Here is a 23,047-nt window from a genome sequence, read left to right on the forward strand (position 1 = left end):
ACATAGAATAGAAAAGTATCTGCAATCCCCACACCCCTCAAGTACCCAAGTACCTATGTCAGGGAAACTATCAAAAAATCCATGAAAATGTAGATAAATAAAAGTACAGGAGCAAGAGAGCTTTTTTAATCTTAAAATCATATATATTTTATTTTAAACAGGGAGAATAATACATCAAGAATTAAAATTTCAACTTGTAATTTTTTCATATCTCTAAAATATATAATAAAAATAATAACAAGAATACCTAATAGTACTCGTTGAGTACTTATCATATATCCTTCACTGTTATAAGACGATAGAAGTATTAACTCCTTTTTTTCTCACACTTGTGATGTAAGTATTATTATTAGCCCCATTTTACAAATGTGGGGACTAAGGTGCAGACAGGGTAAATAACTTGTCAAAAGCCTTGCAACCATTCATTTGAGGAGTCAAATTTTGAAGGCAAGCATTCTGTTCCAGAATAATATTTGTAATCATCACTTTATACTATCTCATGTAGTGTTAAAAATTAAATCATCCCTCTGCTCATATTACTGTTCTTACCTCAACTGATTTACCTGATAACAGTGAGAGATTATAAGGCTGAAAATTGACAGTAGAACCCCCCAGTCAAAGACTGGGCTAATTTGACATTATCTGACCTGCTAAGTGCTCCAAAAAATCCTGCTAACATGGCAATGACTCAGAATGCTCCAAATGATCCATTGGATGTTTTACTTGAAGATAGATAGATAGATAGATAGATAGATAGATAGATAGATAGATAGATAGATAGATAGATGATAGATAGATAGATAGATAGATAGATAGATAGATAGATAGACACACATATAGAGATAAATATATTACTGCTTCTCAATATTTATGAATCTTGGCAACACTATAACCTACTGTGGTGGCTTGAAGCAAGCTACCCCAGAAAAACATGTTGTTCAATCTAATCTCTTCCTGTGGGTCTTAGCCCATTGTAAATAGTATCTTTCGATGAGGTTATTTCAGTTAAGGTGTGACCCACGTCAATGATGATAGGACTTAATTCTATTACTGGAGTTCTTTATAAATGGAATGGAGAGAGTGAGAGAGAGATAGATTGAGAGAGAGCCATGGAAACAAGATGCTGGATCAGCGAAACCCAGGAGAGAGGGGAGATACCAGCAGATGCCCCCACGTGCCTTGGCAGAGGAACCAAGGCTCACTGGCAGCTGTTCTTCAGGAAGAGATCATCGCCTTGATGATGTCTTGATTTAAACATTTCCCAGACTCTAACTGTAAGGGAATAAATTCCCATTATTTAAGCCAAATCCATCTCATAGTATTACTTTGAGCAGCCCAGGAAATTAAAACACCAACTGAATCAGGGTGGTTCTTAATCTTATATAGAAGTCCTTTATAAGCAGAGTAAAATTCCAGCACATGGGTAGAAAACCACAGGGAGCAGCCAGAATCTGGAAACCCACAGAACTGAGATGCCAGGAGAGGCCACCATGTGCACTGCCATGTGACAGAAAAGCTAAGAACCAAGGTTTGCTGGCAGCCAGCCCCAGAAAGTCACAGTCCTGGGAGAAAGCATCACCTTGATGACACCTTGATTCTGGACCTCTCTTAGCCTCGAATCCTTGAGCCATTGTTTAAGCCAACTGATTTCATGATATCTGCTTTAGAAGCCAGGAAACTAAAGCATACACTTAAAATGTTTTGGAGGGTATGAGACTTAACATTAACATTAAAACAGAGTTTTCCTGCCAAATAAATAAGTTGTGGTCACTCAGTTTAATTTAGGAAATGTGGTTGATGTAATGATAGAGCTAGAAATATCATTTATGTCCATACACGCACATGCATGCTATGCCTGACTATGAAAAAACACTATATATTTTTTGTTTGTTTTAAAGATTAGAAAATCAGATGGACTAATCTGCCCAGATTCACACCCCATGTTAAGGATTATATAACAGAGAAACTCTAGTTGTCAAGTTACCTTGGATCTAGTCTTCCCAGCTGAGGCTTCAGAAAATATGGGAGGGAGAAAAACCATTCTCACTATTCACCCAATTTCTGAAATCCTTATTCATATTAAAATGGTTGTTACTAAGCCATGAGGTTCTGGGGTGATTTGTTACCCAGCCAAATATCAATAAAATAAAAGATGCTGGTTGCTCACATTTTTTTTAATGACTATAAGGAAACATGATGTCTAACATCTTCAGAAAACAGAATTTGAAATTCCTCACATAGTTTCTGAGCATGATGGCCACCTTTCCAAAACTCACATTATTGTAAAAGAAACAATTACTAGAGGTTTTTTTTTTAATTTATTGAAGTGGGAAAGAAATAACTTTTCATCAGTTTAAATGTCTCTTTTGTTCACTGTAATTTAAATCAATTCCTGCAGTAATCAGAAAGCTTAAATCTTTGGATTTTAAAATAGCGTCTTCCTAAACAAATCTTTACATTTCATTTCCATTTTTTAAAAGCATAATTCTCTCTCTTACAATGCAAATTGCGGGACTTTCATTTGTGAAATAGAGAAATGTAGAAATATGCCACCATATTATTTTGCATGTCTTGACATAATTGAGTACTTTCCTTTATTTCCAACTATTTAAAAATACTTTTCATTGTGTAAAATTCGACTATTTAATTACATATATTTTTAAAATAACATTATCTGAAACACCGGAATTGATTTCAACATGGTGAAATATAATCAGGTTCACATTTTATTGGATCTATTTATTGTCAATGTCTTGTTGCTACATACACATAGATTATAATATCTTTTTTATTAATTTTTAAATTTTTAAAAAATATATTACAAGAAACACAAACATTCTTAACATATGATCATTCCGTTCTACATATATAATCAGTAATTCACAATATCATCACATAGTTGCATTTCATCATCATGATCATTTCTTAGAACATTTGCATCAATTCACAAAAAGAAATAAAAAGACGACAGAAAAATAAAACGAAAACAGAAAAAAGAAATTATACATACCATACCCCTTACTCCTCCCTTTCATTGATCACTAGCATTTCAAGCTAAATTTATTTTAACATTTGTTCCCCCTATTATTTATTTTTATTCCATGTGTTCTACTCGTCTGCTGACAAGGTAGATTATAATATCTTAATTTACATAGTTTAACTTTTCTGAGTCCATAAAGCTTATTTTATTCATTAAGGCTGTTTGAGATTATAGAACTTTTAAAATATTATTCCATAGATGTCTTACTTAGCCTATTTACAGCAAGTTTCCTTTCTTTTCAGAAATTGGATTCCAATAGACACGTTATGTGAGATTTATTTGTTTGAATTCTGGTGAAGTGTACTGGAAGGAGGCCAGAGAAAGTGCCTTGAGAGTGAGGATTCACCCGAAGCTCATGTACCCTTTTCACAGTTTCTCTGAATTTGAAATGTGCTCTTTGATCCTCTACCTGGTGATTTCCAAGCTGTTGAACAAACAATATTCTGGCATTCACGTAAAGGTGAAACTCTAATTTGGCACAAAAATGAATGATTGTGAATGTCAAACTCTGATGTAAAAAGCGTCTACATTTTGTATGGAAGGATTTGCAGGACTTTTTTTATATCTCCTTGCCAAACACAGTTGGCTAAGAAATAAAGTCATAGAATGTATAATACCATTCATTTTAGAATTTTCCATAAATAAATTTATAATCTTCAGGAAGATGGCTCACCCTGTAATCTCAGTTGGTTCTTAATTCCCATCTCTTTTTACAAATTTTGGATCTTTCAGAAATAAGTTAAATTTACTTAGACAAATTATTTTTTTGCTTTCATTTATTGAGCCCTTACTATATCTCAGGCACTGGTCCAGGCACTTTATACATATTAATTCATTTAACTTTTACTATCACTCTCTGAAATGGGATCTATTGTCTTCATTTTAATGACAAGAAAATGAATAAAGCATGCAGTGCTACTTAATCTGTCCAAGGTCATACTTACATGTAGATAATCTAACTAATAAATGAACTCACAGTGAACTTCATACCCATCCTTCATATTGACACATGATTTACCTAAAATGCAAAGCTGGCCATGTAACTTGTGTATTTAAAAATATCAACAGCTGCTCTTCACCGTGATGAGTTTAAAAACCTAAGCATGAAATTCAAGGCTCGTATTGATCTAGACCAATCGGCATCTCTAATCTCACTTCCTGTGTTAGTTAGATTCAGTTGTCAACTTGGCCAGGTGAGCATACCTAGTCTTGTTGCTGCGGACATAAGCCAATGGTGCGTGAACCTCATCTGTTGCCAATTACATCTGCAGTCAGCTAGAAGGCGTGTCTGCTGCAATGAGTGACGTTTGACTTAATTGGCTGGTGCTTAAAAGGGAGATTGCAATGTAGCACAGCCTAAGCAGCTCGGCATTCCTCATCTCAGCACTTGCAGCTCAGCCCAGGCCTTTGGAGATACAGAAAGAAGTCACCCCGGGGAAAGCTGTCAGAACCCAGGGGCCTGGTGAGAAGACCAGCAGAGACCATCCTGTGCCTTCCACGTAAGAAAGAACCTCAGTGGAAAGTTAGCTGCCTTTCCTCTGAAGAACCAACAAAATAAATCCCCTTTTATTAAAAGCCAATCCGTCTCTGGTGTGTTGCATTCCGGCAGCTAGCAAACTAGAACACTTCCCAACTCCCCCCCCCCCCAACTCTAATAATCCAGTTATTCCAGAATTTGTATTTTTCCAAATGTCCTGCTTAATTTCATGCTCCCATGACACTTTTCATGTTACTTCATTTCCCTGGAAAATTTTTCTTCTTAATCTTAACCACCCTGCAAATATCTCTTTATTGTTCAGAATTTGACTCAAATGTCATCTCTTCCAAAAATCATCGTTGAATTTCACAACTCCCAAATACTTAATCACTCCTTCCTCTACTCTTTTTGTACCTTGGGCTTTATTCAATTATCACATGTTCATTATCTTAAAATATTTTTATACATTTTGTCCCGATTAAACAAGAATTTCTTTTCCAAGAGTACAGTGCCATGTTTTTCATTTTCTGTGTTTGTGGCACCTAGAATAGTATCACACATATAACAAGTGAATAAATAATACAGGAGAATTTAAGTTTAAATCTTTAGTGAACTCTAAGAAAACCTATCAAACTCAGGCAATTAAATATAAATTTAAGACATGACATCAACAATCCAGATTATTGACTTGTCTTGTTGAAAAAGTGAGTATTTCTTACCAAATAGGATTCATATTTTTGGGAGGAGAGTAAATGCTATATCACAGGTTATTTGTTCTTTAAACATGATTTTCCATTGTGTTTTCCTATTTAGCATCCTATTTACTGGGGTAATATAATCTCAGGTTTCCCTTTCCCCAATTCTGAAGGATAAGAAGACTAAATAAATATTTCATCCTTGCAATAGGAAGGAGAAGTACATTAATAACTAATAACATTTGTCTGGTACTTACCACACAGTGGGAACTATACTCAAAGCCAAACTATTTTACAGCTACTTTTATTATCTCCATTTTACAGATGAATAATAGAAAGTGTGGAGAAGTTAAATAAGTTCTGGTTCACAGGCCAAATTGAAAGCAGTCCTGTCTAATTTGAACAGCTTAACTGTCTGAAAGAAGAGATCCAAGCCTGGCCCTGCAAACCTCTGTGATCACATAGAGCCCAGGAGCCAAAGAAGCGATTTCTCTCTGGCCACAAAGTACTATGCTATTTCTGCAAAAGTAGCTTCCTGCAGAATTCTGCCATTGGAGTCAACATTCTCACTGCTCACTTTTCTACATCTGGGAATCTCCACGCTCTGAGCACTGCACAGCCTCTTGCAGTTGTATTAGACGTTAATATACTTAATTTTTCCCTTAAGATGAACTAGATAAAGGAGACTACGTTGTTGGCACTCTCGATTGCCAACTTTCCTTTTCTAGTTACAAAGCAATGTATACTCATCACAGAACACAGAAGAAAAAAGCATCCGTAACTTTATAATCCAAAACTAAACACTGCTACAATTTTGGCAAGTAAGGGACAGAGAAAGACAGACAGAGAAAGAGAGAAAGTGATTTTTTAAAAACATAAAATAATGGCATTTCAGTTTTCTAAAGCTGCCAGAATGCAATATTCAGAAACGGGTTGGCTTTACCAATGGGATTTATTAGCTTACAAATTTACAGTTCTAAGGCCTTGAAAATGTCCTAATTAAGGCAGCCCTTCTTTGAAGACTGGTTACTCTCGCGCTTGGGCCCCTCTGTCAGACAGCATGGCACTTGGAGATGTTTGCTGGTCCCTCGCTCCTGGGTTTCATTGTTTCAGTTTCTGACTTCGCTATGGCTTTTTCTCTAAACTCTGGGTGTTTCTGAATTTCCTCTCTGTACTTCTCTATGTGTTTATCCTCTTGCAAAGGACTCCAGTAAAAGAATTAAGACCCGCTCTGGAGCAAAACTTAACTGAAATAACTTAATCAAAACTCCCCACCTACAATAGGTCTACAGCCACAGGAATGGATTAAAAGAACATGGTACATAATTATCACTGAAATTTAGAGAGTGAAAATGCATTGTGCAAGGCTGCATTTATAGCAGCCAGTATTTGTACTATGGTTTGTCTGATTCCAGAAGCTGCTTTCAGAACCATAGTCCTCCATATGAATGCAGTACAATTTATTTAAACAATTTATTTAAACAATAGCCTATCAGGGACTTTTAGGTTATTTCAAAATTTCTTTATTACAAATAACCTGGTAATGAGCATCCTTGTATCTCACACTTAGAGTACTCTTCTGGCTGTTTAAAGTTAAATTTCTAAAAATGAAATTATAAGATCAAATTGTATGCTTTTTATTATTGAAACTTTGAGGCATATTTTCAGTGTCTGAGCAGCAGTGTACGGAAGTCCCCACTTCCATTCACACACTGACAAAAATGATAATTTGTAAAATATGACCAGTTAGAGAGTTGAAAATGATATCAAATTATTATTCTACTTTGTATTTCTTGAAATAGCCATGAAATTGAATGTTTTGCACTTTTTTTCTGGATTATTTATGTTCTTACTTTTATGTATTCCAGTTCATGCTTTTCTTCATATTTCTGTTGGGATGATAGCATTTTATTGCTAGTTGATGTACAAAGGGCCATTGTACATTAAACATATTATCATTTTATTTTGCATATGTTAGTCTTTTACTTTTTCAGTTACCTCACTCACGATAATAATTAGCAATACAGACCCAAACTATCAAATTCCTTCCTAATAATATTACAGAGAGATGTTCAATCTCCACGAACTCACCCTTATCCATGCTTCTATTTATTACAGCTAAGTTTGATAATGTCATCATTCTTGGAGACAGAAACCAACTTCAGGGGAGTAGTAATCTTATGAAAACAACTACTGAAGGAGAATTTTATTTATTTTTCCATTAATTTAGTAAGTTATTATGTAACTGAGAAATCAGGACTTAAGGGATGATTTTGATTACTGAATCATTATACAGATATTCCTTTTTTGCTTTCCAAAATATTGTGGAGTAGACAGAGGGACATATCTGAAATCTCTAAATTGTAATCCAACTGCCTTGATCTCTGATAATGATTGTATAGCCTCTATTTTCTGCCCCTGTGATTGTAAAGCCTTCACTTGTACCTAGTCATCCAGTTTTTCAACTTTGGAGTCTTGTAATCACTAAAGATAGCCTCTAACATTTATTAACAAAGGGTCTTGGGTCAACCAAGAACTAACCATCCCAAGTCCAAAGTTATCTTGATAACCAAGACTGAACCTAACCCAAATAGGCCTGCCTGGTATGTGAAAAAGCTTAGACTTCAACCTACAAGTCACCTACACTTCCTTCTGCCATTTTCATACATACTTTCTGTGACTAAGCATACTCAATAATTAGATCACCTCTAAATTACCTAATCTGGGGCCACTGTGTTCATTATCCTAAACCCTGCCCATCTTTTCCTCTAATAAAGCTTTCAGAATTACTGCAGTTCTGGCGGACAGATTTTGGGCTACTAGGCGATCTTCTCTCCTACTATGCACCTAGAAACAAACTCTTTCTCTCTTTGAAACCCTGATGTCTCAGGAATTGGTTATTGAACACGTCAGACAAGCGAATCCTTGGCCTTTGTCTGGTAACAGTTGCATGCTTGATAGATACTGGACACTCTTTAGCCAATAGTTCTCAATTTGAGCGTGTGCTAGAAATCACCTAGATTGTTTGTCATAAAGAAAGGCACTCTAACTTTCATTCCCTAGTTTCTGACTTATTAGAAGTAGAATGAGGACTAGATATCTCAGTTTCTAATAGGAACCCTGGATAATTCTGATGAATGTGGTCCACTACCTAAATTCTGAGAGGCATAATAGTGTGGGTAATACATACATACAGTTAAAATAGGCAAATGGAATATAGTGGGATCAGTGCTATAATAATAACACATGAAGTTGTATGTTTGGAAACATACAGGAGAAATATCTAGTTTGGTCTTTGGTGAGGGTGCTTTTGGTGGAAGTGATATGCAAATTGAGACCTAAAGAATGAGTGTAATGAATCTATGAAGACAGCGTGTGATCCAGCCAGAATTGGGCATTGCTCAAAGTGTACAAGGGATAAAAGATAAATCTAGAGAACTAAAGAGAGCTTGGATGATGAAGAGCTTCATAAGCTGCATTAAGAATCTTGGAATTCATCCTGAAAGACATGGGAAGGCTTTGAAGTTTTCTATCAAATTTTGATTTTAAAAAGATCATTTTCTATGCTTTACTTCCAATAGGGGAGTAAAAGACCTCTTCAGAAAACTTCTAAAGGGGATATTGTGTTAATCTAAGCAAGAGAAAATGGGGGTCTGAATAGGATAGATTTAATGGAAGTATAGAAAAATAGACAGGCCTGAATTTAGGGGTTAAAAATGGCTTATTTTGATTTGTCTGAAATGAGTGAGGAAGAGAATTTAGTAAAGGAAAACGTCCAGGTACTTGCCTAAAGCAACTGAGTGGGTAGTAGTTCCATTTATTCTGTGCCAGATAATACTGAGAGAGGGAAAGATTTGTAAGGCTGGAGTAATACCAGGATTTGAGGGGCTTGAAGCTTTTGTAATTTTCAGACTGACCTTTACTCGGATAGCCATGCGGGTCCTATGCTTAGGAAGCTAATGATTGAACTTTTAAAATAAATCTACCTCTTGTTATGGGATTCACTTTTGGACATGTTGGCTGTGAGGGAGAATAAGCAATTCAAGAGGACAAAGCTGTCTTATCTACAGAAGCTGTTCCAAAAACCAAGCACAATACTAGTATGAAATGTTTCTATGCCTAGAAATAACTCCCCCATGTCTCTAGACCAAGGAGATAGGAACAGTACCCAAGAGGATAGGACACTGCCCCATGCAGGACACTGGCAAGCAGAGGCAGTTGACCTGCCTAAGAGGAGGGATGTCTTACCAGCAGCAAAGGGATCAGACTCCAGAATTGCTCTTATTCCCCAGTTGGAGAATATCCACTGTCACTCTTACTCTTGATCCCTCCATCTTTAGCCCTCAAAGGAGTTTATCAGAAAAACTTCAGAGAGCTGAGGTGGCATCTTGGAAGTATTTATCTCCTTTTAGAAAATGATAATCCTGAGATTATGATGGACCCTATGGCTTGCTGACTTTAGGTAGGTTCATTACCAAATAATGGCTTTCAAATTTATCTTTCTGATGCTTAGCTTCTGAATAATTTCCTGCAATTATCTAGAAGAGAAAATGCACATCATTGTGGAGACCTAAGGGGCTGAGTATTGCCCAAGTCTTTGTAAGACTTGCAGCTGCTTGCATGACCTGGGTCAGTTAATGTTTAAGCTAACCTCCCTTTGGAAGGAGGAATGTACAGAAGGTCAATTTATGTAAGAGACTGTGCTGGTTTGAAAGGAAGTATGCCCCCTAAGAAAGCCATGTTTTAATATAAATCCCATTTCATAAAGGTAGAATAATCCCTATTCAATACTGTATATTTGAAACTGTAATGAGATCATCTCCCTGGTTGATGTGATTTAGTTAAGAATAGTTGTTAAACTGGATTAGGGAATGACATGTCTCCACTCATTTGAGTGGGTCTTGATTAGTTTCTGAAGTCCTATAAAAGAGGAAACATTTTGGAAATTGAGAGATTCAGAGAGATTCAGAGAGAGCAACACTACGAAGCAGAGTCCACCAGCCAGCGACCTTTGGAGATGAAGAAGGAAGACGCCTCCCGGGGAGCTTCATGAAATAGGAAGCCAGGAGAGAAAGCTAGCAGATGACGCCATGTTCGCCATGTGCCTTTCCAGCTAGAGAGAAGCCCTGACTGTGTTCGCCATGTGCCTTCTCACTTGAGAGAGAAACCCGGAACTTCATCGGCCTTCTTGAACCAAGGTATCTTTCCCTGGGTGCCTTTGATTGGACATTACTATAGACTTGTTGTAATGGGGACATTTTCTCAGCCTTAGAACTGTAAACTAGCAACTCATTGAATCACCCCTTTTAAAAGCCATTCCGTTTCTGGTATATTGCATTCTAGCAGCTAGCAAACTAGAACAGAGACCAAACCCTTCTCTGTGTAGGATGCTAACCTAAGCCCTACCTCCTTCCTGAAGTCCTTGTGATATTAGCATGTTAACTGTTATCCACAAAGCAACCTATCATCCTTCCCAAGTGCACACAAACTATAATCAATCCTATGCTTGTATCACGAGACCCCTCTACTGCATCCATGTTCTCATACTCAGTGTAATGTCTCTGTTTTGGGCCCCTATAACTAGCCCTATTGATTCCTGCCCAAGTGCGGAGTGCTTTCACCTGAGCGCTGAATCAACTGCCTTCAGAGCAGTGATTCCCTGATTAACTGTTTTCTTTACTCCTGTAAATAAATTCCTATAAAGTTCGTGGCTCAATCCATACTTAGCGCTTTCTTTGGTCTCTCGTCTGGAAAGATGCCTATAGGCCAGGACAACTATTTACTGAGGGCCAAAGTTAATATTCCATCACCCATTTGAAGATAGAGAATTCACAGCTCATTTCCATTGAATTGCCCAAGGTCACATACTGCCATACTGCTAAGTTACAGAACAAGGAAGCAAAACAAAGCTGTTGCTGTTATTGTCATTGCTGTTTATCGTCAAAACCCATGCTCTTTCCAGTATATGAGATTGCCTCAGCAAAAGATTTTAAGAACAAGTCTAATAGGAACTATTGACACAGGAAAATAGTGGCGGAGGCTACCCATAGTGGAGGGCCCATTGTTTCTAACCAGGTGTTGCCCAAGGGAATCAGCAATGGGTCCTTCCCCAGATGAGTGAACAGAGGGCCAGCAGATCCGCCACCCATGTCCTGGGACTTCAGATGATTAGAAGAAAGTCACCAGTCTTCACCCTCCAATGTCTTTCAACACAATGAAGTGCCGATCTGAGAAGGAAAGGGATTGGACCTTTGACACACCATCTTACAAGGATTGCCAAATACTGACAAGATGCCCTTGTGTGTCACTCTGGGAGTGATGACTAACTGCACTAAAAAGTCATATTCCACCTTCCAGAAGGTGCAAAGTAGCAATTGCTCAGCAAGGAGCTACATTTCCCAGTCCCACCTGGATCCAAGTATGGCCACATGAGTAGTTTTTGCCTATGAAATGGGGCTAGAAAGGACAGGTTTCAGTTTAGAATTGATGAGGTATTTTCATTCTGCAGTTTCCTCTCACAGTGTGAATGCTGAGGGTTCTGGGGGCCCTAGCAGATGATAAATCCACAAGCTGGAAGAGGCCTGCATCCCTAAATCAGTATGAGGAGGAAAACCTACCATCTGAGTAGGAACATTCTCATTACACTATAAATTTCAACTAAATGTAAACTTTTAAAAGTTTAAACTACTGCTAGTTATGGCAGCTAAAGTTAACCTGAAACACAAAGACAACAAAATAATCAAAAGGTCACAAATGATAATAAGGAATAAACAGAGCTGGCAGAAGAAAATATACACATATATCTTCTCGGTATGTGCAAATGAACACTTAGCTGAATTACAGGAATGTATGAAAGCAATGTAATTCCAGACTGAATTTAGATGATTTGGGTAATTGGGGGAAAGACACCAGCTTGCACTTTAATTCCATCTCAGTACAAATTGGAAGTTAGTCTTCTACTGAACATTTTCCTGGCCTTTTAGGGTGCTTAGCATTTGCTGTTTGCTCTGTGGACATGTCTGCAGCTACCCTATGGCAGCCAACATGCTGAAGAACAACTCTGACCACATATTATATAGCAATCAATGTCCAGGAAATGTATTGGAAATATAACACAAAGGAAAGGAGATTCAGTTTAAGATCACGTAATTTAGGTAACCTATCTACAGGTTTAGTAGCCTAACGAGAAAGCCAGCATGTTGTATCTATCACTCTTATTTTGGATTGTTTCTGCAAGGAATTGGCAGTTGCAAACCACGACAAAGGTAAAGAGCATTTTCCAGACCCACCATGACTTGATAGCTGTTGCTTATTGATTTAGCTGGCACTAGAATGTGCTCTTTAAACACATTTGCCCCCATGTAATTGCTGAGCAGCCATTCTCTGCCCTGGAGGTATGTTAATGATTCCCATCTGGCAACTCCCTGGCCAAGAAGGAACCATAATCCCATTTCAGGGTCTGATACTGCCATCTGCTAAGGGTTCAACTGGGCCATTTGAGATATTTCACTAAACTAATAAGAATGTAAAGACATTATCTCAAATTCAGTGATTTGCTGTGAAGTCATAAATTAAATCAAATTAAGCACCAAACTCATGTTCTCACTATGAGATAATAAGAACTTTTCTACATCTTTACTGGCTGAGCAATTCTTCTGGAAAGAGAATGAAAGACATTTTATTGATGGGGCCCCCTGTTCATCAGTTATTGCACAAATCTAAGAACTTGGCTTGATTTTGGAAATTGTGGTATTTAATGTCAGCTATGTGGTTTTATTTTCCATTTTTTATCATTGTGCTGCTCTTCCAGCTGCTCATTTCATTCCTATCCAGTGAGTTTTAATTTCTATTGATTTATTTATTTTGGCATGAGCAGGCACTGGGAATTGAACCTGGGTCTCCAGCATGGCAGGTAAGAAACCAATGAGTTTTTAAAATGCAAATTCTAGTGTAAAAGGAAGGTATGGATGTTGGAGAAAATTTTACATTACAAAAAAGAGAAAATAAAATATTACCTTTAATATTACTTCTGATTGTTTTCTATTTTTCCAACTAGACTTTTAGCTATACACATTTTTACATGATTGGGAGGATATTTTGCACAATATGTGCCCTGTTCTTTTCACCAAATTTTTAAAACTTGTTTCTCACTTTGTTTTATTATTACAAACTTTTTTGTTATCTTCAAGTGTATCAAGGATGCAACCAATTCACCTGCAATTTCTTCTGCCTGAAATGCTCTTCCCCTGTTATGCCCGTTTTTTGCTCCTTCACTTAGTTTAGATTCATATTCAAATTTCACTTTCTCTGTGTCACATCCCTTGCTTCACTTTTCCTTAGCTTTTTTTTTTAACATGGGCAGGCACCAGGAAACGAACCCAGGTCTCCAGGTGAGAACCCTGCCACCGAGCCACCGTTGCCTGTCCAACCCTAGCTTTTAAAAAATCACTTTCCAATGTATTTTTACTTTACATATTTATTTTCTTTATTATGTCTCCTTCTTAGAATGTCAGCTGCATGAATGGAATATTTTTTGATAGTTTAGTGTACATGCAATAAATACTTGTTGAAAGAATGAATGAAGCTATGATGGATAACTAATATTTTTTTATGTTTATCTATCAGATTTTTAGCCCAAGCTATATTTTTTGAAAATATTAGGGCCCTTTTCAGAGGGTCCTTACCATCACCTTCTAAATATCCTGATTAACCTCTCACTTTCGTTCTTGACCATTCATGAAAGACCTTTAACTATGATGGACAGAAAAAATGGGATTCAAATATTTCCAACCTTTGACATGAACCAAAGCTTTTGAAATGTTTAAAAGTAAAGAATTTTTCATGTTTGTTCTTTCCTTGAGCATGACAATGTCCCCTTGATCAATGGCAGAGTTGTGTCCAGAAGGCATGAAGGAGGGAGATCAAATAGCTTAAATGTACTTCAAGTGAAATACACACAGAAACACACACAAAGACCAATGCCATGGAATATCACCCCACCATATGGGGATACAACCATTTTGCTAGAAAACACTATTTTACTGTAACTATCATAGTTATTTTGCATTAGACAGAACTTGCCAAAACAAATTTAAGAAAAACATCAGTATATTTTTCCTGACTTTAATAAAAAAGACACCTTTTTCATAATCAAGTAGTACAACTGTTTATTCAGATATATGCTGCTTACTGTATTATATAAGTATCCTACTAATACTATTCTCTGAAGAAAACATGCTATAGTTATTAATGTGATCATTGTCAGTAATGAATGTTATATATTGGATGCTTTTCCAGCATTTTTAATGAAATATTTTTTAATATTCCTTCTATGGCCACAACCGATATAGGAACTACTAGAACCTAGTTTTAATTCTAAGATTTTACATAAAATGTTGTGCCTACATTCAAAAAACATTTGACCTTTAGGTTGTGTGTGTGTGTGTGTGTGTGTGTATTAGAGTGTGCATGTTATCTTTGTTAGTTATCTGGCAACTAAGAAAATGAATTAAGTAACTTTACTTCTAAGTCTCTGCTCTGTCATGGATATTTGTCTTTTGTATCAAATGCAAATATTTGGTCGATTCAACAGCCAGGTTTTCTACTTTGCTGGTGGAGCCCTGTTTTTATTGTTTTGTTTTGTCAAATAACCTTCCTCATTGTATGTGCTATTTAAATTATGTGTCATTCTCTTTACCAGTTCCCATTGAGGGTTGATATTTAACCTAGTTCTAGGCAAGGAGATGTGAGTCGGTGCCTCTGTAAGATGTTCAAGGAAAGCTCTGTTGTTTCTAAAATGATATGGACAGGCAGAAACAGCCTCATTAGAATTGCTAAAATTAGAAGGTCAGAGACTACCAACTGTTGGTAAGAATATGAAGCAACTGGAGCTCAGCCTTTGTTGGAATGTAGGATGCTACAGCTGCTCTGAAAAACTTGAGAAAACTATACACCAAATTTTATAAAGCTAAACATAAACATACCTTAGGACATAGAATTTCCACTCCTTTTTAATTGCCAACACTTGTTAATGCGTTATTTTACTTTATTCATTCTTCTTCTTCTTATCTTTATTATAGCCATCGTACTTGGTGTGAGGTGTTATCTCATTGTGCTTGACTTGTATTTCTTTAATGACTGATGTTGAGCATCAGAAATGAAGTTCTGATACTTGCTGCAACATGTATGTATCTTGAAAACATTATGCTAACTGAAAGAAGCCAGATATATAAGGGCTTCTTATATATACTCTTATATATACTCAACTATTGTATGAGTCCTCGTAAATGAAATATATGGTATGAGCAAATTCATAGAGATAGAAAGTAGATTAGTGTTTCTGAAGGATAGTAAAGGGGGAAATGGATAGTTATTTCTTAACAAGTATCGAGTTTCTGTTTGGAGTAATGTGAAATTTTAAAAATATAGAATGGTGATGATTGTATAGCATTGTGAAAGTAATTAATGTCCCCAACTTGTATACTTAAAGTGATTAAAATGGCAAAGTGCATCTTATCTATATTACCCCACAATAAAAATTAATAAATGAAGGAGAAATAAAGATTTCTTCAGGCAAAAGCAATTTAAAAGTACTGAAGAAATTCATTACCAGCACACATGCCCTGCAAAGAATTTTTAAAAGATGTTCTTCAGGAAGAAAGAAAATTATGAGTCAGATACTCAGATCTACATTAAGAAAGGAAGAATGTTGGAGAAAGAATAAATGAAAGTCAAACAATCTCAGTTGTCTTATTCTTAATTGTTCTAATACATAACTGTTCAAAGTAGCAGCAGTAATGATGGTTATATTTTATAGGAGATGGGTGATAATCACATATGGATAAGTGGAATGAAGGGCAGAAAGGAGAAAATGGGAACTCTCTGCTACAAGCTACCTGCACTATGCATGAAGTGGTACAGTGTCATTTAAAACTGGATTTAGAGTAGTTATAAATGCATTGTGCAAACTCTATGGGAACCACTCGACATTTTTTAAAAAGAAGTATAAATGATAAGCTAAGTGAGGAGAGAAAATAGAATTATATAAAATGTTCAGTTAAAACCACAGAAAGCCAAATAAAAGTATGAGTAGAGGGAGAAAGAAAGAATAAATACGATGAATGGAGACCATTTACAAACATAGTAGATATGAATCCAACTCTATCAACAATCATTTTAATTGTGAATGGTCTAAATACATCAGTTAAATGGTAAAGGTTGTCTAGAGTGAATAAAAAATATTCAACTTTATGTTGTCACAAGGAACCTATCTTAAATATAAAAACATAGCTAGATTAAAAATAAGAGGGTGCAAAAAAACATATGCTTACTTTACTCAAAAGAAAGCTGGAGTTGCTACATTAATTTCAGTCAAAGCAGACTTCAGAATAAGGAAAATTATCAGCAAGAAAGGGGCATTACATAATGATAAAAGCATCAATTCTCCAAGAAGCCATAACAATCTTTAATGTATATGCACCTAAAAACAGAGCATCAAAATACATGAGGCACAACAGATAGAACTGCAAGGACAAATAGGCAATGTTGACACTTCTCTTTCATTAATTGATAGATCAGGCAAACAGATACTCAGGAGGCTATTGATGATCTGGACTGCACTATCAATCAATTTGATCTAAGTGGACATTTATAGAAAAACCAACTCAACAACAGTGGGATACACATTCTTCTCAAGCTCACGTGAAACACTCACCAAGATAAACTGCACTCTGATCCATAAAACACACCTTAACAAATTTAAAAGAATATATATCATGCAAAGTATGTTCCCAACCACGATGGAATTAAAGTAGAAATCACCAATGGAAAGATAGCTGGAAAATAACCAAATATTGGAGATTAAATATCAATTATCAGAATAGCAGATAAACAAACTGTGGCCTATTCATCCAGTGGAGTAATACTCAGCTATAAAAACTTGCTGCATTCAATAGACTATTGATACCTACAGCAAAAACATTAGGCTGATTAGGAAAAAAGACATTTATATGAAGTTCAAGACCAGGCCAAATTAATCTGTGGTTATAGAGGTCAGAAAGGTGATCTGACTGAGTAGAGATTGTGATTCAAAAGATCATAAAGGAAATTTGGGCAATGATAATATTCCTGCCTTGATTGAGGTTGTGATGATTTATATATATATATGTCAAAACTTATCGGAATGTACATTTAAGATATGTGGAGTTGCTGTATGTTGATGATACGTCAATAAAAAAGTGGCAAAAGTATATCTATATACATATATATCATGATCATATTTAATCTCACTTCTTATAACTATAGGCAGCATATGAATTCAAATATCATATATATATATATAAAACACTGTTAATTTTAAATAGCTTCATTTGAAGAAAATACATGTTCAAAATTAAAAATGTGAAAATGTGCACAGATGAAATTAAAATTCATTTAAAATCACACTACTGATAAACAATCTCCAATGGAGATTTGGAGAACGCCATTCCAGACATCTGTCCGTGCATATATTATTTAAAATATATATATATGAGCACACACACACGAATATGATTTACTTTGTATACACATGTACGTAATTTAAAATTTAAATGATCTATAATTCTTAGGTTATGCACATCAGAAAAAAAATATGTGTTTACTTTCCCTCTGAAAAGGAAACTTTATGCATTTATACACTCCTGTTGCCATTTTATTTCTTTCTCTCCTGCCTGGTCCCTTCCTAGTTTAAAATTACCCATTCTGGGATTGCATTCCAGTATACTGTCAGCAAATTATTTCTACTGTATATTATATGCGCTATTCATGAATTATAAGAAACACAGTGTATTTTGTCATTGAAATGTTCACAGATATTTTTATTTCATTGCATGTGTGAAATGTTCACTACCATTGCTTTTGTTACATGATTTTTGAATTGTCAATACTTTATTTTGACTAGTGTTTCAGATAAATGGATTATAGCTTCATATAGATTTTTCGGGAAAGTAAAACTTTCGGAGTCCTTACATATCTGGGAAGTTCTCTGCTGGATTTCGTGAGTGACCAAACAAATTGGGAAAAAATTTCTTTACAGAGCTCTATAGTTGCTCCTTTCATGCCTGTGGGCTACATGTTTTCACAGAAAAGTCAGAGGCCAGTCAGATAGTTTTTTGCTGTTTTTGTTTTGTTTTGTCTTTAAAAAGGACTCCTAATTCCTTTGTTCCAATATTTGCATGACTCATCTTTTCTATTATTATTTACTTCCCTCCCTTTCTTCTTGCCTTCCTTTCTTTTAAAGTTATTTTTGTTACAAAATAATGTATATTTAATGTAAAAAACGGAAAATACACACAAACACGGAAACTAATACTGTTTTCTTAAATTATAAAACTCAGTACAAAAATTTGTTTACATTTTTAGTACATAATTCTACTATTTATGTATCAGATTGCTTTCAGACAGTGGTTGCTTTTCAAAGTGATAATGACTTTGAGGAGTAAAAGGCAATTTACTGGAGAGAGAAGAATATTCCTTTTATCGATCTGTGTAGTTGTTACTTGAGTACAGACAGTTGTTGTTACATATGTTATGCAGTTGTTACATAAAGGTACAGATTCATCAACCTGTACACTTAAGATCTGTGCATTTTACTGTTTGTCAATTATTCCACAATTTACAAAGAAGAGATGATAGACCTGTTGTGGACAAAAGAAATAAAACAATACAGAAGTATATAATATAAACTCTTTGCTTTCTCCCACATTACATCATATAATCCCACTCACTGGACATATCCCTTCTAAACAGTTTGCTATATAAATATATCTAGGCTTTTAAATATTCATATGCAAATAGAGAAAAGTGAGAATCAGCAAAGAATAAAATAGAGAATCAGGGCAAGAATAGAGATTTTACAAAATTTGATCTCTTTGTCCCTCTTTATGTCTCACTCTACAAACACAAACACACACACACACACACACACATCGTTCTGCAACTAGAGTTTCCACTAAAAAATATGAAATGAATGTGCATATAGATGTTCATATTACACATGTACCATATTTTTTCAATGTTTCTTTATTGATTCCAATTATTGCCTATTACAGTTAATTTACAGTGAACCCTATTTTGCATATACATTTAAATAATTGACCATTTCTGAATGGAAAGCACTCAGAAATTCAAATTTCCAGGAAAAGGCACATGGATATTTTAAATGATAGTAGATACTCTCAATATATATTTTATTGAGGTTATACAAATGTGTACTTAAAGCAACAGATGCCCATTTTCTACAACTTTGACAAGTAGTTATTAATATTTTAAAAGTGTCTATTTGATAGCTTGAAACTCTTAGTGACATTATTTTTCATTTTATTATTAATAGGATTATTATCGAGGATGATAGATTTTCTTTATCTTCTCTTACATCTCTATTCTTAACTTTTGCACATTTTGCTGTTGGACTTTTTGTTTTATTTCATTTGGTTCACAGGAGCGCTTTCTATATTACGGATATTAACCTTTTAAGTGTTACATATTGTCCAAATATTTTCTCATTTAAACTTTTTAAAAATGCATTATGTCTTCTATACATTGGATCCTCTTTTCCATTAGACTTTTTTTTTTTTTTTTTTTTTTTGGCATAGGCAGGCTCCAGGAATCAAACCTGGGTCCTAGCATGGCAGGTGAAAATTCTGCCACTGAGCCACCGTTGCCCCACTTACCTCTACATGTTTATATATCATGTCACCCATCCTTCGCTATTATTTCTTAGGTCCATCCTCCAACACCCTTTCTACTCCTGCTCTAACTCACCAAGAACAGCATTTCCCATGCTGTGCTACTTTGGATTCCTGGTAGATTTGGCCATTGGAGGCACTGGAGAAAGACTGGAGGGCACAAGGAGGGAGGAAACAGGGTATTCCTCCTTCTATGTTTCATGTAAAGTCTCAGATAGCAGCTACATCCTCTCCATGCATTTAGCTTTTAAGGAAAAGCCCCTCTCTTCATTGGGCTTACCTTTAGAGAAACCAGCACCTGTTGGCTGGTTCCAGTAAGACTGTGTCTTTTCTGGGGTGGGAGCAGCTCCCAGATGTGCCAACCTTGGTCTGCCTCGCTGTCCACTGTTGACAGCTCAGTATTACTTCTGGAAACCAACGCCCTACATTAAATTCCCCTTTATTTTAAGTACTTAGAGTGGTTTCTCTTTTTCTGGCAGGGATCCTAAGTGGTTCAAACCCAAGTTTATAAAATATTCTCTCCAATTTCCTCCTGAAGCGTTTATATTTTCATTATAGCATAAAGACTTAAGAAATGCATGTGTGCATCTAACATTATTTTTTCCAAGTATATTCACTGGTTGTCCTAATAAATTTACTGAACAATCTATATTTCCCCCCACTTATTTGAAATGACAGCTATATTGTATTTTAAATTCTATATATTCTGTATTTTCTATGATTTACTTATTGTGTTCTGTTTTCTATTTATCTGTTTCTCACTTTTACTGAAACTGGGTGGTCCATTTTGCCCTTTTTTCTGAGTAGGTGCTTCTTCATTATTTTCCAGTTCAAAATAGTTTGGCTCTCCTAAGCCAATTTTAATTTGTATTTTTATTCAATATATTTTATCATTTATCTGTTAAGCACCTCCTCAGTAGCAGGAATTGTTCTTAACACTGCCGCTTGAGTGACAAAAAGATCTGATATAAGCTCTGTTATTAAGTTTGCTGCTAATGGATTCAATATTTCCTATAATGTTAAGTAATATTTTTGCATCTGTATTCTTTTTTTTTTTTTTTTTTTTTAAGGAAGGAAAGACAGAGAAGGAAGGAAGGGAGGAAGAAAGGGAAACATTTTTAAACATTTTCTTGTTTTATTATATTTTGTTTGTTTGTTTGTTTTTTACATGGGCTGGGGCCGGGAATCGAACCGGGGTCCTCCGGCACGGCAGGCAAGCACTCTTGCCCGCTGAGCCACCGCGGCCCGCCCGCATCTGTATTCTTGAGTGAAATTTAGAGATAATTTTTTACTCATCATATTCTTTGCCATCTGGATTATGTCTGTGTCCCAGAATGAATTACAAACCTGGGCAGCTTGAATTAACGTAATTGTCACATTGACACTTTGGATTATTTATTTTACTGCCAAGTATCTTTTTGTGTGCTTAAATTATCTGGATTTTAATTCTATTCTATTATATATTACTATTTCCTTCCTGCTTTCCTTTCTTGCCTGACTGCATTCACTCTTTTTTCAACCTTTTGGAAGTTTACTGTGGAATGAATATAAAATACATGGAAAATTGGCTGGGTGACCAATCCTTATTAGAATACAACTACAGGCATATAGGTAGAGCTAATAGGAAAATAAAAGTTATTTCAATATGCAAGGCATCATATTACATATAGGAAGAAATGATGAGGTGATGGACACTTGCACACTATTACAACCCAAAACCTGGTGCTCTCTTAAGGTTGATTTCTTTCATTTCAGAAAGCAGTACGACGTCTTTCAAGAGTCAATACTGAATTATGAACACTTGCAGACATTGATTTATCACCCACAAATTGAATATGTGATATAATACTCCACACTAGCACCTCACAGGCAGTCAAGAGCACTGCTTACTGCTACATTTTAAATCAATAAGAACATTATCGTATGTTGCAAGCCCTTAAAAAATGCAAACGATTTAACTCAGTAATTGCATTGCCAGGAATTTGTGCTAAGAATATTTATTACAACAGATGCCTGCTGAGTACACACTCATTTGTAAGTGAGACACTGCCTTAGAGAGAGGTGAGCAACGTCAGTTCATACCCTCATGCTGCTTACTGTCTGGTGATAAGAATACAAAGTAAAGGGATGATTACATTTCTCTCTACTGTGAGTAATAAGAAATACAGAAAGGGAACTATAGATTTCTATGACAATAACCAGCAGAAGCATCAGATACAAAAGAACAAGCTCTTCTTTTAAATCATAATAAAATTTATACACTGTGCCCCAAATCACTTCACTGAAGATAGTATGAAATGTAATATTTATAGTAGGTACTAGGTACCAATTTGAAAAGATGATGAAAAGTTAAAATACAAAATGATTTTTTACAAAATAATTAGAGCGATGTAAAATATGTTTTCATTTAAAGAAAAATTAAAATATGTATTCATTTAATATATGAAAAATGGCTGAGAATTAATAGACCTTTTCCAAAATTAAAAACCATCTTAATACTGTTTTACTGTTGTTTTTTTTTATTATTTTATCAAATTAAGAGGGATGGAAAACATCTTTCCTTCCTATTCCTGTGGGAAGTCTGAAGGCAGATGTGTTATCATTCTCATGTTTCCTTACAGTTCACTTATAGGTGTTTACAGACATAACAAAGTCTAGAGCAAAGGGTCCTGGACTGCCTCATAATAAGGTCCAGCATATTCACAGTAAGATATACCAGTGGACGTTTTTGAGATTGATATATTAACGTAAACAATTTCCCTCTTACTCCTGTGTAGAAGAGAAGGCAAAATTTAGTAACGTGATGGACTATAAATGACAATGACAAGAGAAAATCTGAGAGTGAGAAGAGTAAGAGGAAGACATCTATGGGTTTTAGGGATGTATAATAGAATTACTCCTTAGTGGGCTCTTTGACCAGAGGGAAGATTTGAAGTTAGGAGTGGAAGTCAGTAAAAGAGAGGAGGAGGTCAGATAGGAGAATCTGGATTAGAATATACAGGTAAGTGACTAATGTAGGATTATGTCCAGAAGGTCTAAACTCTTGTTTGCATTTTACTCACAGGGTATCAAGATATTGAATGAATTGGTTTGAATACCAGCAGCAAAA

The sequence above is a fragment of the Tamandua tetradactyla genome, chromosome 18, assembly GCF_023851605.1.
Source record: "Tamandua tetradactyla isolate mTamTet1 chromosome 18, mTamTet1.pri, whole genome shotgun sequence".
In the NCBI taxonomy this organism is placed as follows: domain Eukaryota; kingdom Metazoa; phylum Chordata; class Mammalia; order Pilosa; family Myrmecophagidae; genus Tamandua; species Tamandua tetradactyla.